This window comes from Peromyscus eremicus, chromosome 15, assembly GCF_949786415.1.
Source record: "Peromyscus eremicus chromosome 15, PerEre_H2_v1, whole genome shotgun sequence".
Lineage (NCBI taxonomy): Eukaryota > Metazoa > Chordata > Mammalia > Rodentia > Cricetidae > Peromyscus > Peromyscus eremicus.
The window spans coordinates 55,462,434-55,476,456 of record NC_081431.1 but is presented as its reverse complement, the minus strand read 5'-3'; the positions used below and the strand labels follow the sequence as shown (position 1 = coordinate 55,476,456).

Here is a 14,023-nt window from a genome sequence, read left to right as displayed (position 1 = left end):
GAAAAACAGAACACACCGTTGCTTTCCAAATTTTAAATAAGCAATAGTTTCGAAAAAAAACCAACAACCCAAAACAACAAAAAAGACTTTACTAAATGCTTTTCTGTTTTTATTCAGACGATCACACACACACATGTGTGCTCACATATACACACACAGACACACACACAAACATACACACACGCACGCACACACACACACACACACACACACACACACATTTTCCAGTTTATCACTTTCTTATATTGGTTGAGGTTTTGTGACAGGAGTTTTCCATCTAGCCCAGGCTGGCCTCAATGTCATGGTCAAGCTTGTGTCACCCTCCTCAGTGACAGGCTTGTAACTTTGAGCTGCTCTACACAGCATCACTGCTTGATTTTCATGTATTAAATTCACCTTGAATTCCTCGAATAAATCTCGTTTGGTCGTAACTGATTATCCCTTTTATATGTCATGAAATTCACACTTCTAGACTCATTGCTTGTCATTTCTGAGGATCTCCTTACTGTTTCCTTTCAGGGTAATGCTGTACTTTTAACGGAATGGGGAATACTTCTCACTCTTCCACTTTCCAAAAGGATTTGTAGAGAATGAGCATTGTTCTATCCTTAAACATTTTGTAGGTTTCATCTCCATATGTCCATGTCTTCTGCTGTGAATTGTCCTTTTTAAAATTGGGTTTTCATTCTTATAGTTCTTTCTATGTTTGAGACAAAATTCTCTTGTTATGTGTGTTTACTTGTTACTTTGTGTGTGTGTGTGTTTTCCCACCCTTCATGTGTTTTTAAAAGGCAAAGGTTTTAGGTTTGGGTGATTTTCAAGTTAGTTCATGATTTTCATGCTAAGAACTCTCTGTATAACTCAAGGGCAACATCATTTTAACCCACATTTTCTTGTAAACCATTTGTAATTGTAGTTTTATATAAATGTCTGTAATAAATTTGTAGTTAATTTTTGTATAAGCCATTAATATATGTTGATTATCATTTTTTAGTATGGATGCCCAATTGCTCCAATATCATCTGTTGGAGCATTCTCAGGTCCTTTTGTTTTGCCTTGAAGTTTCTGACAAAATTAATTGACCACATTTGTCAATATATTGTTCTATTCCAAAGATGGAGCTATTTGTCTTATCAAAATCACACTGTTTTGGATAATATAGATTTCTGAAAGTCAAGTGGCATTTATAGAGGGCTTCATTAACTCTCCCTGTAGAGATAGGAGTAAAAAGAGGAAATCCAAGAAATTCTCTAATTTTTCTTGCATTGTGGGTCTGCTTATGACATAATCTTTCATACTTTGAATTTCTCCCTTTGATTTTAAGTTTTTGTTTCTGGGTATAGAATTCTAGATTGGCAATTATTTTTTTCAATACTTTTAAAATATTACTTGACCACTTTGTGTGGCTGTTTCGATGTGAAACCTGCAATCATGCATCCTTTAATTTTTATATAATTAGGCTTTTCTTTTGGCTACTTTTTAATGCTTACTCTTTCATCACAGGGCAATTTAGGAGATTTGATTTAAACTGACTTCGGTCTGCTTGCTTTTTATTTTTAGCTTTACACAGTTACCATCATGGTTGCTTGGGTTGGTTGATCTTTGTGGTTGGTGCGTTTATAATTTTTAACAAATATGAAAATATACTTCCTCAGAAAACACTTCTAAACATAACATGACTAAGAAGAAATTTATGAGAAAATGAAAGTTAAAACACAAGATAGCCAAATTCATGGGACCCACTAAAGAAGTACTAAGTGAGAAATTGTATTATTGCATGCCTTTTAGAAAAGAAAATAGGTCAAATTAATGACCTAAGATCTTATTTTTAAAAATTAAAAATAAGTGCAAATTATACACAAATTAAATAAAGAGAAGGATTTGATAAAAATCAAATAGAAAGTAATGAAGGTTTCAATGAATAAAGATAACAGAAGATTTTAAAAATGTTTTTATTTATTCTTCGAGAGTGTCATACAATAAATTATCATCATATTCAGTCCTCTCCTCCAACTCTCAGACCCTTCCACACATCTCTACCACCCAACTTTATAACCGTGGATTCTAATGGAGTCCAGTTTGTGTTGGCCTAATACACATAATTAGTAATAGAAATACACGTCTTCATTACTACCTCTATGCTCACAAAACTAAAAACGTCTATCATCTTCTTCTGCAAGAAAAAATTAGCCATACCCTGGTTAACAGTTATCCATTAAGTGCTAGAGCAGTGGTTCTCAACCTTGGTAATGCTGTGTGACCTTTCAATACAGTTCCTCATGCTGTGGTGATTCCCAACCATAAAATTATTTTTGTTGCTACTTCATAACTGTAATTTTGCTACTGTTGTGAATCAGAATGTAGATATCTGATATGTGACCCCCATGAAAGGGTCATTTGACTGTAGTTGTTTTTTTTCACTCTTTGGAGGCCACCTACCCAGCTTCCAAATAAACACAGCGAGGCTTATTCTTACTTAATGCCTGGCCTTAGCTTGGCTTGTTTCTAGCCAGCTTTTCTAACTTAACTTAAATTAGCCTGTTTCTCTTCTTCTACATTTTGCCTCTGGGCTTTTTACCTTTCTTTATTCTATATGTCTTTCTTCCCTTCTTACTAACCGTGGCTGGTTGTGGGGCTGGGTGGCTGGCCCCAGTGTCCTCTCCTCCTCTTTTTCTCTCTCTTCCCTCTCCTCTTCTTTTTTGGAGCCTAAATTTCTCCTCCTATTTATTCTCTCTGTCTGCTAGCCTTGCCTATCCTTTCTTCTGTATAGTTATTAGCTGTTCAGCTCTTTATTAGACCAATCAGGTGTTTTAGACATGGAAAGTAACACAGCTTTACAGAGTTAAAAAATGCAACATAAAAGAATGCAACATTAAGCAAATATCCCACAGTATAAATGAATTTAACACATCTTAAACTAATATTCTACAACATTTGACATCCTTCCTCCCCAAGAGGTTGCAACCCACAGGTTGAGAACTGCTGTTCTAGAGGGTCCAGTTTGGCACATGAGATGAAGATTTTCTGGGAACCATCTTCACATCCTTTTCTCTAACGTGTATCCCAAATTAGTAGCAGATTAACAATCGGGCCATCTCTTGCTCCCCATTTACCATTAGAGACAGAAATTCAGTGTTAGGCAAATAGTGAACAAGCCAGGTCCAAACACAACCATCACGTATTCAGTTGTCTGTAGAAGATTCAGAGGCAGACTGGGCTGCAAGCATTTTGTAAGTACTTACATTGTTAAGCAGAAGGAAATCAATGTTCCTTCAGCAGAGAAAAATTCAAACTGTAACAAAGCTTCAAGCATATGATATGGAATTCTCAAGTGTTGCCCATTAAAGTTACTGTGCTATGGGCCAAGAAAACAGAGCCTTTGTATTTCCAAGTAATTCATTCAGTGCATGTGGTTTGCCTTAGGAAGACTGTGATGTCAGGTGAGTAGTTTTCTGCTGATCATTGCCCCCAAAGGGCTATCATTTCAGTAACATGCAATACCACTGTGGTCCAGGAAAGTTTGACATCGGCAAGTGACTATCAATATTTCTATGATGCTAAAGCCAAAATGATCTATACAGTTAATGCCAAGGAGCTTGAAACCATGATTATTACTCATTTCTCACAGAGAGAAACACAATCCTGTGCTTCACTTGTGTTCTTCTCACTATTCTCAAGATTTCCAAGTAATTATTAATGACAAGCCACATGACAGAAACTAGTACCCAAGAGTGTCTGTAGCATTCAAGGTCACGCATTTACTATATGAAAATCCAAGATTTAACTTTTTATATTCAAATCCCATTTTGGAGTGAAAATAGATTTGTTAACTTAGTAGGCAGTGTGGGTTTTCACTTTGGCCCAGTAATTCTTTGTGGAAAAAAAATCTGGGAATGGATTCAGTTACCCATAAAGAGATTGGGAACAGACTACTACAGAAGCCCGGGTGTGTGAGAGAGAGATGGCAGGAGTCTGAGCAAAGGATGAGTGTGGGGCTGGGTGGACTGGACAGAGTGGAGAAAATTCATAAAGCCAGATGATTAAATAGTTAAGAATAGATGATAGAATAAGACGTTCCAGTGAGTAAGGGATATACAAAATGATTTCACATGTCTGGACACATTGTGAATGGTCAGGTTGCGAACAGCAACTGTATTGTTAGAAATAATTATTTGTGTATATGTGTATCTTCTCCATCTGAGGGTGGGCAGGCACTACTGATCACTTCTTGATTCTGGCATGGAGCACAGTATTTGGTTAGATCAATTTGTAAACTGGAGTGGACTTTACTAATCTAATTATCACTATCATAGCATGAAATTATTAGTTAAATCAATATTGTTAAAGAATAATGATCTTATTATAGAATATAAAAATTATAGTACATCATAATTTTCACTTTGAAAGAATATACTTTTTATTGATATTCCAATATTTATCATTTCTCCTAGAATATCCAATTTAAGTTTATTTTAAAAGAAAGGTGTATTTTAAGAAGAAATTATATTCAAAGCAAGGACACATGTACTGAATTTGTTTGGTGGGAATTTCCCTTGAGGTATTAACTAGGCAGTGGTCTAAGTTAATGTGGGAGGAAGATTTTGACACATTTATGTAGCAGAGTCTTAATTTAATGGGCTTTTCAGGATCTATCCCTGTCAGTTCCTTCTAAATAAAACAACTTTTAACTGGAGTCTTTTAAAATTTCAGTTGCTAAACCCTCAAGCTCCATCTGTCATAAAAAATTATGTCCTTTAGAGAGATGTTAATATGCTTGTATTAGCCAAGCACCTAATTCTCTAATGTGATTTAATTAGGATAGACAGTCCTTGACTGACCGTGGCTTGACTTATTCATTTTTAATTTTACCTTGGTGCAAATGAGATGCATTTAGTAGAAATCATACTTCAAAATTTGAATTTCTCTTTTTTCCAGGCTGTAGGTATGTGATATCATAGACTCAGTGTCAAGCAACATCAGCCAGCCACAGTTCCTCATCAATTTAGCATGAGCTTATTGAGATACAATCTTATCGTAAGTCTAGTATCATTTGGTCATGTAACAAGCACATGTACTTATAATGGGGGATTCAAACTCATCAGGAAACATTGTTTGGTCTTTTTTGCCCAGTTTCATGAAAGGAAACTTAAGTAAAACAGTTTTGAGTGAGAAACTAAGATCTCATTCAGTTGGAGTAAGATCCCATTTGAATCTTACCTCAGTGTTAGAATGATCTAACTATTCATATTGTCTTATATCCAAATTCATATGCTGACAGTTACTTACTAATGTGATGGTATTAGAATGTGTGCATTCAGGAAGATAATTGGATCATGAGAGTGGGGCCCTCATGAAAGGAATTAGTGCCTTTTAAGAATAGGTATAAGGGATTTATGTGTCTTGCAATGAGAAGGTGCTGTCTATAAGACATAATAAAGGAATAAATAGGCCCACGCAGACACAGACTTTGCCAGTGACTCACTCTTGGACTCTCCAGAACTGTGAGAAATAAATCTGTTAAGGAGTCCCCAAAGCATTTTAGTATAGCTGCTTAAATAGAGTAAGCTATTTGGTCATTTGCTGTTGGGTAGCACAAGGTCAGTTACATAACCTCCATGAGCCTCAGTTCCTTGTTTGTAAAAGAAAGATAACAGTACCTTGCAGGATTATTTCCAGTATGTACCTGGTATGTAAAAGGTGCCCAGCAATGGGAAGTTTTACTGTTGTTGCTATTATGATTATTAATTATTAATTATCACCATCAATCTCAAGTCAGACTCCAGGCTTAAGGTCACAAGTGCCCTGGAAGTTTGTTTGTTTGTTTGTTTATTTATTTATTTATTTATTTATTTATTTATTTATTTATTTATTATTTATTTAACAGTCATTTCTTAGCTCTCTCTGTTAAGGATTGTGAATTATGTTCTAATTTGAGACTGAGTGTACTTGTAATGGTAAGGCTGATGTGATGACCAAGGGGTTAACAGGAATGTATCCATGTTACCTTTAGACAGCCTAGAAGCTAACCCCTGACTTGCTCAGGAGTTTCCTAAAGAACTTGGAGAAATGCCTTGTGCTATAAACGCCCTTTGTGCTTTTACTTGCTGAAACCTAATGGAAAGTGGCCCAGTGGGGATTGCCAGCATCAGGGATGCCTTCCATTAGCACTGATAGGTGAAAGTTGACTGCAATTAGCTGTAATTAGCCACTGATCTTTTAGGACAACCAGAAAATCTGTTCTTTCTTCCCTGAAGACATTACAAGGGGGCTCGGAAAGGACAGAAATTTTTCAGCGGATAATCTCAGATCCCAGAGTCCTTCAAAGGCAGCAGTTTCACCATGGTCAGGTCTGGATCTATTTTTGGCATATTTATTAAGATGTCTCATTGTCTCATGGGGCAGAAAGAGAGAACAAAGCATGAAGGAATTTTGCCAGTGATCATACTGCACTGTGTGTAAAACAATGAGGCTAATTGAACTGAATGGCTTTGAGCCCTTGGAAGTCACAGAGTGACGAGGTTTGCTTGACAGCTAGTGAGCGATTATTTCCCATCCCACTGATTAATTTGGTCAATTAGTGGCAAATAGGAATGTCACAAGTGGAAAGGGTAATGGGAGTCATAAATGTAAGAGTAAAATTGAGGGCAACCTTGTCACAAAAAGGGTCTCTACTGTGGCTAGCTCAGGCACTGATGGGGCCCTCAAGCTAATTCCCCGTTCTGTTTTTCCTTCCCTAAGAGACTGAATCTTAAGTCAACCAGACCTTTGATGAAATCCAAATGGACTTCTGGCAGTATTTTCTAAGGAAAATATGAGAAAGAAAATTAACGTGGCATTTAAAAATTTTCATTCCTAGTTGAAACATTGAATCGTATCATGCAAGTAAGGTAAATTCAATTCAAAAACACCACAAATACGGAGCATACATTTCTACAATGCCCAACTGAGAACTGCTAATTCCAACGCTGGAATAAGCCCTCTACATCCGAGCCATGTGGCTATTGCAAGAAATTGCCTCAAGTGGGTGATTTGAGACAACAGGAATTCATGATTTCATCACGTGGGTGGCACTGGGCTGAAATCAAAGCTGCGGTAGGTATCAGTTCCTTCAGCAGGCTCTGGAGATGAGAGGCTGTTCCCTGTCCCACTCTGGGTGTCTGTTGGTGGCCGACAACCCTTGTCACTCACTGGTGTGTTGATACTTCACTCTATCCTGTGCAGTCACCTTCTCTTGGTGTCTTGTTTGTGCGTTTTATCCCTTCTGCTCCCTTCGGAAGGCCATTCTCATTGCATTGGGTGCCCATCTTAGTTCAGGATGATCTTAGCTTGGTTCCTTAATGAACTGCATCAGTACCACTTTCCAAATAAGATCAAATTCATAGCATCTCAGTGGCAGATAGCTGGATTATTAGTTGTTAAACATTTATTGAATTTGTTCTTTGGCAATTTCATGTGTGTATGAAGTGTATTCTGTTTACTGGAATCCCCCATCCTTTCTTGACTTTCATCCACCCCATTAACCCTCCCACTATATAATTCCCTTTTAAAGTTTTCTTTTTTTTCCCCTAGACCCATTAAGTTTAAGCAAGATCATCTATACGACCATGGGCTTTGAGTTATCCATTAAAGATTAGTGGATCATTAGTTGGTACCCAACTGAAGACAATGACCGCTCCTCCCCCAGAATCCATCAGTATCAGATATTTCAGCAGGGAGGAGTAGAGACCTATGGACTCCTCCATGATGGACTACTGATAGGTCCAGTCTTATGTGGGCCCATTGCAGAGAGCTGCAGCTATTGTAAAGCCATGATTAAGTTGGCTCGGCCACGCCCAGAGGACAGTTTCACATCCCTTTCCCCCATCTTCTGTGACACAAATCCTAATTGGTCTTATAATAAAAAACCTGGAAATATGGTGATATTTTGTTATATCAAGTAACAAGTAAGATTTGCCTGAAGATCAGAGGACAGAGCCAGCCACTAGATTAAACATAGAGGCCAGGCAGTAGTAGTGGTGGCACATACCTTTAATCCAGCACTTGGGATCTCACGCCTTTCTTTCCAGTATTTGGGAAGCACACACACCATTAATACCCCAGCACTAGGAAGGTTGAGACAGGAAGTGATATGGATGGGCAGAGAACGGTGTATAAGGTGGAGGGAGACAGGAACTCAGTCCTTTCAGCTGAGGACCCAGGAGCATTCAGTCTGAGAATTCGTGGAGATAGGCTTTCCCCCTTTCGGCTAAGGAGGTGTTGAGGGGAGAAGTGGCTGTGCTACATTCTTCTTGTTAAAAAATATTTCTATTAGCTCTCTGAGAATTTTGTACAACGTGTTTTGACCGTGCTCACTCCCTGCCTCAACTGCTCTCAGATCTATACCCCTTCCCTTCCCTACTCACCCAACTTTGTGTCTTTTTCTCCCTTTTTTCCCCAAATATGTCCATCAAGTACAATTTGTGCTGCCAATATATTCTTGGATGTGTGGCTTCCACTGGAGCATGGTCAACTTACCAAGGACAATCCTCTTAGGCAACTATCAGTTGCTTAGCTAGGGATGTGACTTTGTGACCACCTTCCTTCTTCATGCTGGAGTTTGATCTGACTTGAACTTGTAAAAGCTTTGTGCATGCTGTCAAAATTGCTGTGAGTTCATATGTTCCCTGCTATGTCTGGAAGACAGTATTTTCTTATAGTCATCTACCACCTCTGACTTTTACACTCTTCCCTGTCTTCCACAATGGTCCTTGAGAGATTTGGGAAGGGTTGTGATATAGATGCCCCATTTAGAGCTAAGCATTCTGCAGTCTGTTATTCTCTGCACCTTGAACATTTGTGGGTCTCTGTGTTAATCACCACCTACTGCAAATACAAGCTTCTCTGATGAGGATTGAGACATGTATTACTCTAAGAGTATAATGATATCTCATTAAGAGTCAGTTTACTACACTTACCTGGCAGGGGAGATACCATGATCACGAAGGTGGTTTTCCCAGGGCGAGGCTTATCCATTGCACTCCGGATGTGCTGACCCCTGCGATTTCCCCAAATGCGGGAAACTCGACTGCATAATTTGTGGTAGTGGGGGACTGTGTTCGCGCTCTCCCCTTAAGAAAAAAAAAAAGAGTCAGTTTACTGTTTTGTACATCTGGCAGAATAATAGTAAGTTCTCCCATATGGTCTATGGCCTGTCTAGCTACCAGTTCTTGGCCTACAATGGTGCCAGGTATGGGTTTCATCTTGTGGAATGAGACTAAAATCTAACCAGAAAGTTGTTGGTCATTCCCATGTTGTTTATAGCATCCTTATACCAGTGGGTTTGTCTTTCCAGGCCAATTGTTATTTTAACTCCCAGGGTTCATAATTGGGTAAGTATCATCAATTACTTTTCTATCTCAGATACTGTATATAACACCTCCCAGCACTATGAAAACTAGCCAGTAGGAATAAAGCTTCCAGGTCGGTACCAGCTTTCCATATCCATATTGTGTTAGTCAAGCATGTGATGTCTTCAGCAATTGGGTCTTACTGTCAAGTTCTAGTGGGTAGCCAGGAGCAATGGCAGTAGCTTGTAATGTTTGGGCATTTATGAATTTATGAGACCTTACTGGCTAAAATTTCCTAAAGAAGTAACCAATTCTCAATATTTTATTAGTTAGCTTATGATATTTTTAGGGGCATTGTCATCCTGCTATAGGGTAACTCCATATTTTTAACATATATATGTTTAAAACACACATCCCCAGAAACATATACACACATATGGAAGCTTTACAGTAGTAGATAGATTTCCATATGGCTTTTTAAAAAGCTCTTAAGTGTTCTTTATCCCCTCTTGTATTCCTTCTTCTACCCTGTCCTCCCAGCTTCTACCCCAATTTAACCCCATCTTATATTCCCCTTTTAAGCCTTTATGGCAATTAATTCTATCTTCCCCTCCCTTGAACGTCCGTCCCCCTGTCCCCAGCCTCTCACTAATTTCCTGACCTCTATGGGTATTCCAAATGAAACACATGTATCTGAAGCTTCAAAGTTAACATCCAGAAATGAGAGAAGACACATGATGTTTGTCTTTCTGGATCTGGGCTACTTTTCTCCAGAATGATTCTTTTCAGCCCCATCCATTTACTTGTGAATTTCATAATTTTGTTTTTCTTAATAATTGGATAGCATTTCTTTTTGTAAATATATCACATACTCATTATCAGTTCACAGGTTGATGTATGTCTTAGCTGTTTCCATTACTTGTCTATTGTCAATAAAGCAGCAATAAACATGGATGAGCAAGTGTCTCTGTAGTAGAGTCCTTTGGGTGTCTTCCCAAGCATGGTGTAGCTGGGTGGTGTACTGTATCAATTTCTAGCTTTTTGAGGCATCTCCACACTGACTTGCACAGTAGTTGTACCAGTTTGCTGTATCACCAGCAGTCCTGGCCTTCTCCCCAGCATTTATTATCATTTTGTTGGCATCTATGTTTGAATTGCTTGGTGTCTTTTCTGCTTTGCACTCTCTCTAATAAGTCTTTCAGGGCATATTATGTGTACCTCTTCTTCTCTCACATCTTCCAGCATTTGTTGATACAGAGGTACACTTTCTCTACTTCACATTACATTTATGCTTACATTATATGAACTATAAAGCTGGATTAATAATTTATGAGTGACCTGTAGTGGGATGTCTTTCTGTTCACTGTAAATATGTGTTGCTATGATTGGTTAATAAAGAAGCTTCTCTGGCTTATGGAGAGTAAAGTTATAGCCAGGCAGGAAATCCAAGAGAGAGACAGGAAGAAGAAAGACAGAGGCAGAGGAGACGCCAGTCTGCCTCCCAAGGAGCAACATGCTAGCAGACCGGTAATGCCATGGCCATGTGGTAATACGTGGATTAATAGAAACGGGTTAATTTAAAATGAAAGAGCTAGAGAGCAAGAATTCTTAGCCATAGGCCATACCATTTGTAATTAATATTAAGCCTCTGAGTGATTATTTTATAAGTGACTGTGGGACCACAGGTGAGAGAGATTTGCCCTGACTGTGGGCTGGGTGGGACACAGGAAATCTTTTGACTACAGTGACCAGTTATTCAAAGACATGATTTGAGATCATTATGCTACAGGTACTATACATTGTAAATTTTTGGATATATTTACTACCTTCCTTAGTCATTGAGTATCATGGGGAGAAAAGTAGATTTTGTTTCTCTAACAAGATCTAAATACTCGAGTAGATAAATGTATAAATATATATGCAGAAGAAGAGACTGAATGTCACTGGCAATTATTCTGGGACATTCTGATACTTTTGTAGTAATTAACGACTATTTTTGATTTATGGTTCTTTGTATTCAATGACATAACTCATACAACATTTTAAGACAGAACTAATCCAATATTCTAATATAAGTGATATGTTAGAATCATAACTAAATGGTTGAGAAAATACTTATGAAGGACCAATTTCTGGCATCTCTCCAGAAGTGATACCAATAATATACCTTCAGACAATCTAAAAATCAATCTCTTTCTGAAAATCTCAGGAAAAAAAAAAAAGCATTGCTTCAGTGAAAAGAGTGTTTGGGTCCTTCAGTGTTTTCTGACTTGACAGCATGACACAGTATATATATTACATCAGTGTGCTTACTGTCAGCTTCCAATCTTTCTGCTCTGTCCTTGTGCATTGTTGTAGATGGGATGCAGCCCAGCCTGTAAATGTGTGCTGAGGTGATGGACCCTGTATTTGGTGATAAATGCAAGGGCACTCAAGACATGCTTCAGGTTGACATGTAATACCTAATTCAGAGTTTCATTATCATTAAAATAAAAAGGCAGGAGGTAGTGAATAGGAAAAGGAAAGGTAATTCATAGCACAGATGGTGTCCTGGGCTTTCATATGTCCTGCTTTATGCAGCAAGGCCAGCCTTCGACTGCAGCATCCTTCATGGCTACACACATTGATTTTGACATTTCCCTTTGATGGATGTGTGGCCAGTGCTTGTGACTACACTCTTTTTCATCTATTTGGCTGAAACAAATAGTCAGTTTTCCATTTTTATGTTCCATACTTTATTAAGAGGATCTCTGCTGATGCCCATTTACAGAGGAAATTAGCTGAATAGGAAAGAAATCAGTTTTCACTCATGCGCAGCAATGAAATCATAATCTCAGAAATCTAAGACACATGTCCTACACTGTTCTCATCAAGAGGCTAACAGCCTCTGAAATATGACGTGGCTCATGTACTGTTCTCAGAGTCCTCCAATTACATACCTGGAAATGCTTATGACCTAAATTAAGCTATATATTAAAGGCAGATGAAGTTTTCCCCTCATGTAATGCGCATTTTAAAACATTCGTTCTCTAAAACATTTTAAAAAGATTTATTTATATTTACTTTATGACTTTGCCTGCATGTATGTAACTGTACCACATGCAAGTAGTAACCTTAGAGGTTGGAAGAGGGCATCAGGTCCCCCAGAGCTGTATTTACATATAGTTGTGAGCCACCATGTGGATTCTGGGAAATGAATCCTGTCTCTCAAAGGGAGCCCATGCCCTTAACCACTGAGCCATCTCTCCAGCCCCTAAACATTTATTCTTTTTTCAAATAACTTTTAAAAAACCCTTCTCCTTCTTTTTTATGTATTAAAATAGAAATAAGGGTATCTGAAAAAGTCATAGGAATTATAGTATTAACAATCTATTAAAAACCTATAATACATGTAATTCTGTGCATAAATAAACATATATAGATTAAATGAAATTTTCCCATCTGGGTTGACAGCCAAAGACCACCAAACAAAAACCCCAATATGAGAAACCATCTTTTTAGTTGTTGGTCTGGGTTGTCCAAGAGACTTCTAAAACATTACAGGCTTTTGCCCTTGGTTGCTCCTGAGAGGTATAAAACACCATGCACTTTAGACATAGGGTCGAGAGGCCCAGTGAACTGGAACTGATCTGAAGGCTTTCTTCCTGAGGACTAGTTTCATGGTGTGGAAGAGTACCATGCAAGCTTCCAAATGAGGGACTCAATCAATACTCTCACCTGGCTATGAAGCATAAGCACTACAGCAATGACCAGCACAGCACAATAACCCTAAAAGCACAGACGTGGTACACGTACCATGGTAATAACCACACCTCTCTAATTGAACTTAAGACCCACTCGGCAAGAGGGAAACAATGCCAACTTCTCATGACTAGTGAACTCACAGATCTTGCAGGGGAACCTATAACCACCACTTTACTGAACCAGTATAATCTTTAACTACATTCTAAACATTTCTAAAATATAGGTCTCATCTCTCATCAAAGAAATATCTCTTTGCAACAACAGATGGGGACCATTACAGAAAGCTACATGTAATCAAACTATAAAGAATACATGATCATGTGGTAGCCAGCCCCAACTAATACAGCGACAACACAACTCCTGCACCAAAGATTCAGGGATCATAGCCAAAAGATGGAGCAGAAAGATCTTAAACATTTATTCTTAATTAGTGCTTTTGTATGTGTCAAAGACAAGATATAAAACACTAGATGATGTATGTAGAAAGCAAATGGGTCACGTGATGCCTGCTGTTCACTTGTTGGCTTCCTGGTCTCCAGGCAAGATGTTTATTCTTCTTTGTCTTCAGGTCTCATGTATGAAACCATAATGGTGAATCATTATATGCCACTTCTTTTCCTGGCACTGTTGTGTGTCGTTTTCATACAACTCACTGAACACTCATGGAAGACCTAGGAAATGTTTTCTATTATTTTAAGTGATCTATTATTCTAATACTTAAGAAATGGAGGCCATGGCAAGAGCAGTAACTTCTCCAAAGTCAGACAGCTGATCAAAGCATGGAAGTGTGCACCGGAGTACTCTGGACTTAGGGCTGGCATTTGAAAGGACCAGCCTCTACTTCTTTCGGCAACTTAGTGACTCTGCTTTCACTGTTGAGTAGGAAGGAGAAGTGGTATCTGGAAACGAGCAGATCATCTTGTATGAAATTTATTTTCTTGCCCAGAATCTGT

General features: G+C 38.3%; 1 non-coding gene across 1 annotated transcript; it reads left to right on the top strand.

Annotated features, from left to right (window-relative positions):
- Positions 1-8,946: 8,946 nt before the first annotated feature.
- On the top strand, positions 8,947-9,110 carry LOC131925878 (U1 spliceosomal RNA). The gene has a single exon (XR_009383378.1). It is a non-coding gene; the product is annotated as a U1 spliceosomal RNA (small nuclear RNA).
- The last annotated feature ends 4,913 nt before the right edge of the window (positions 9,111-14,023 follow it).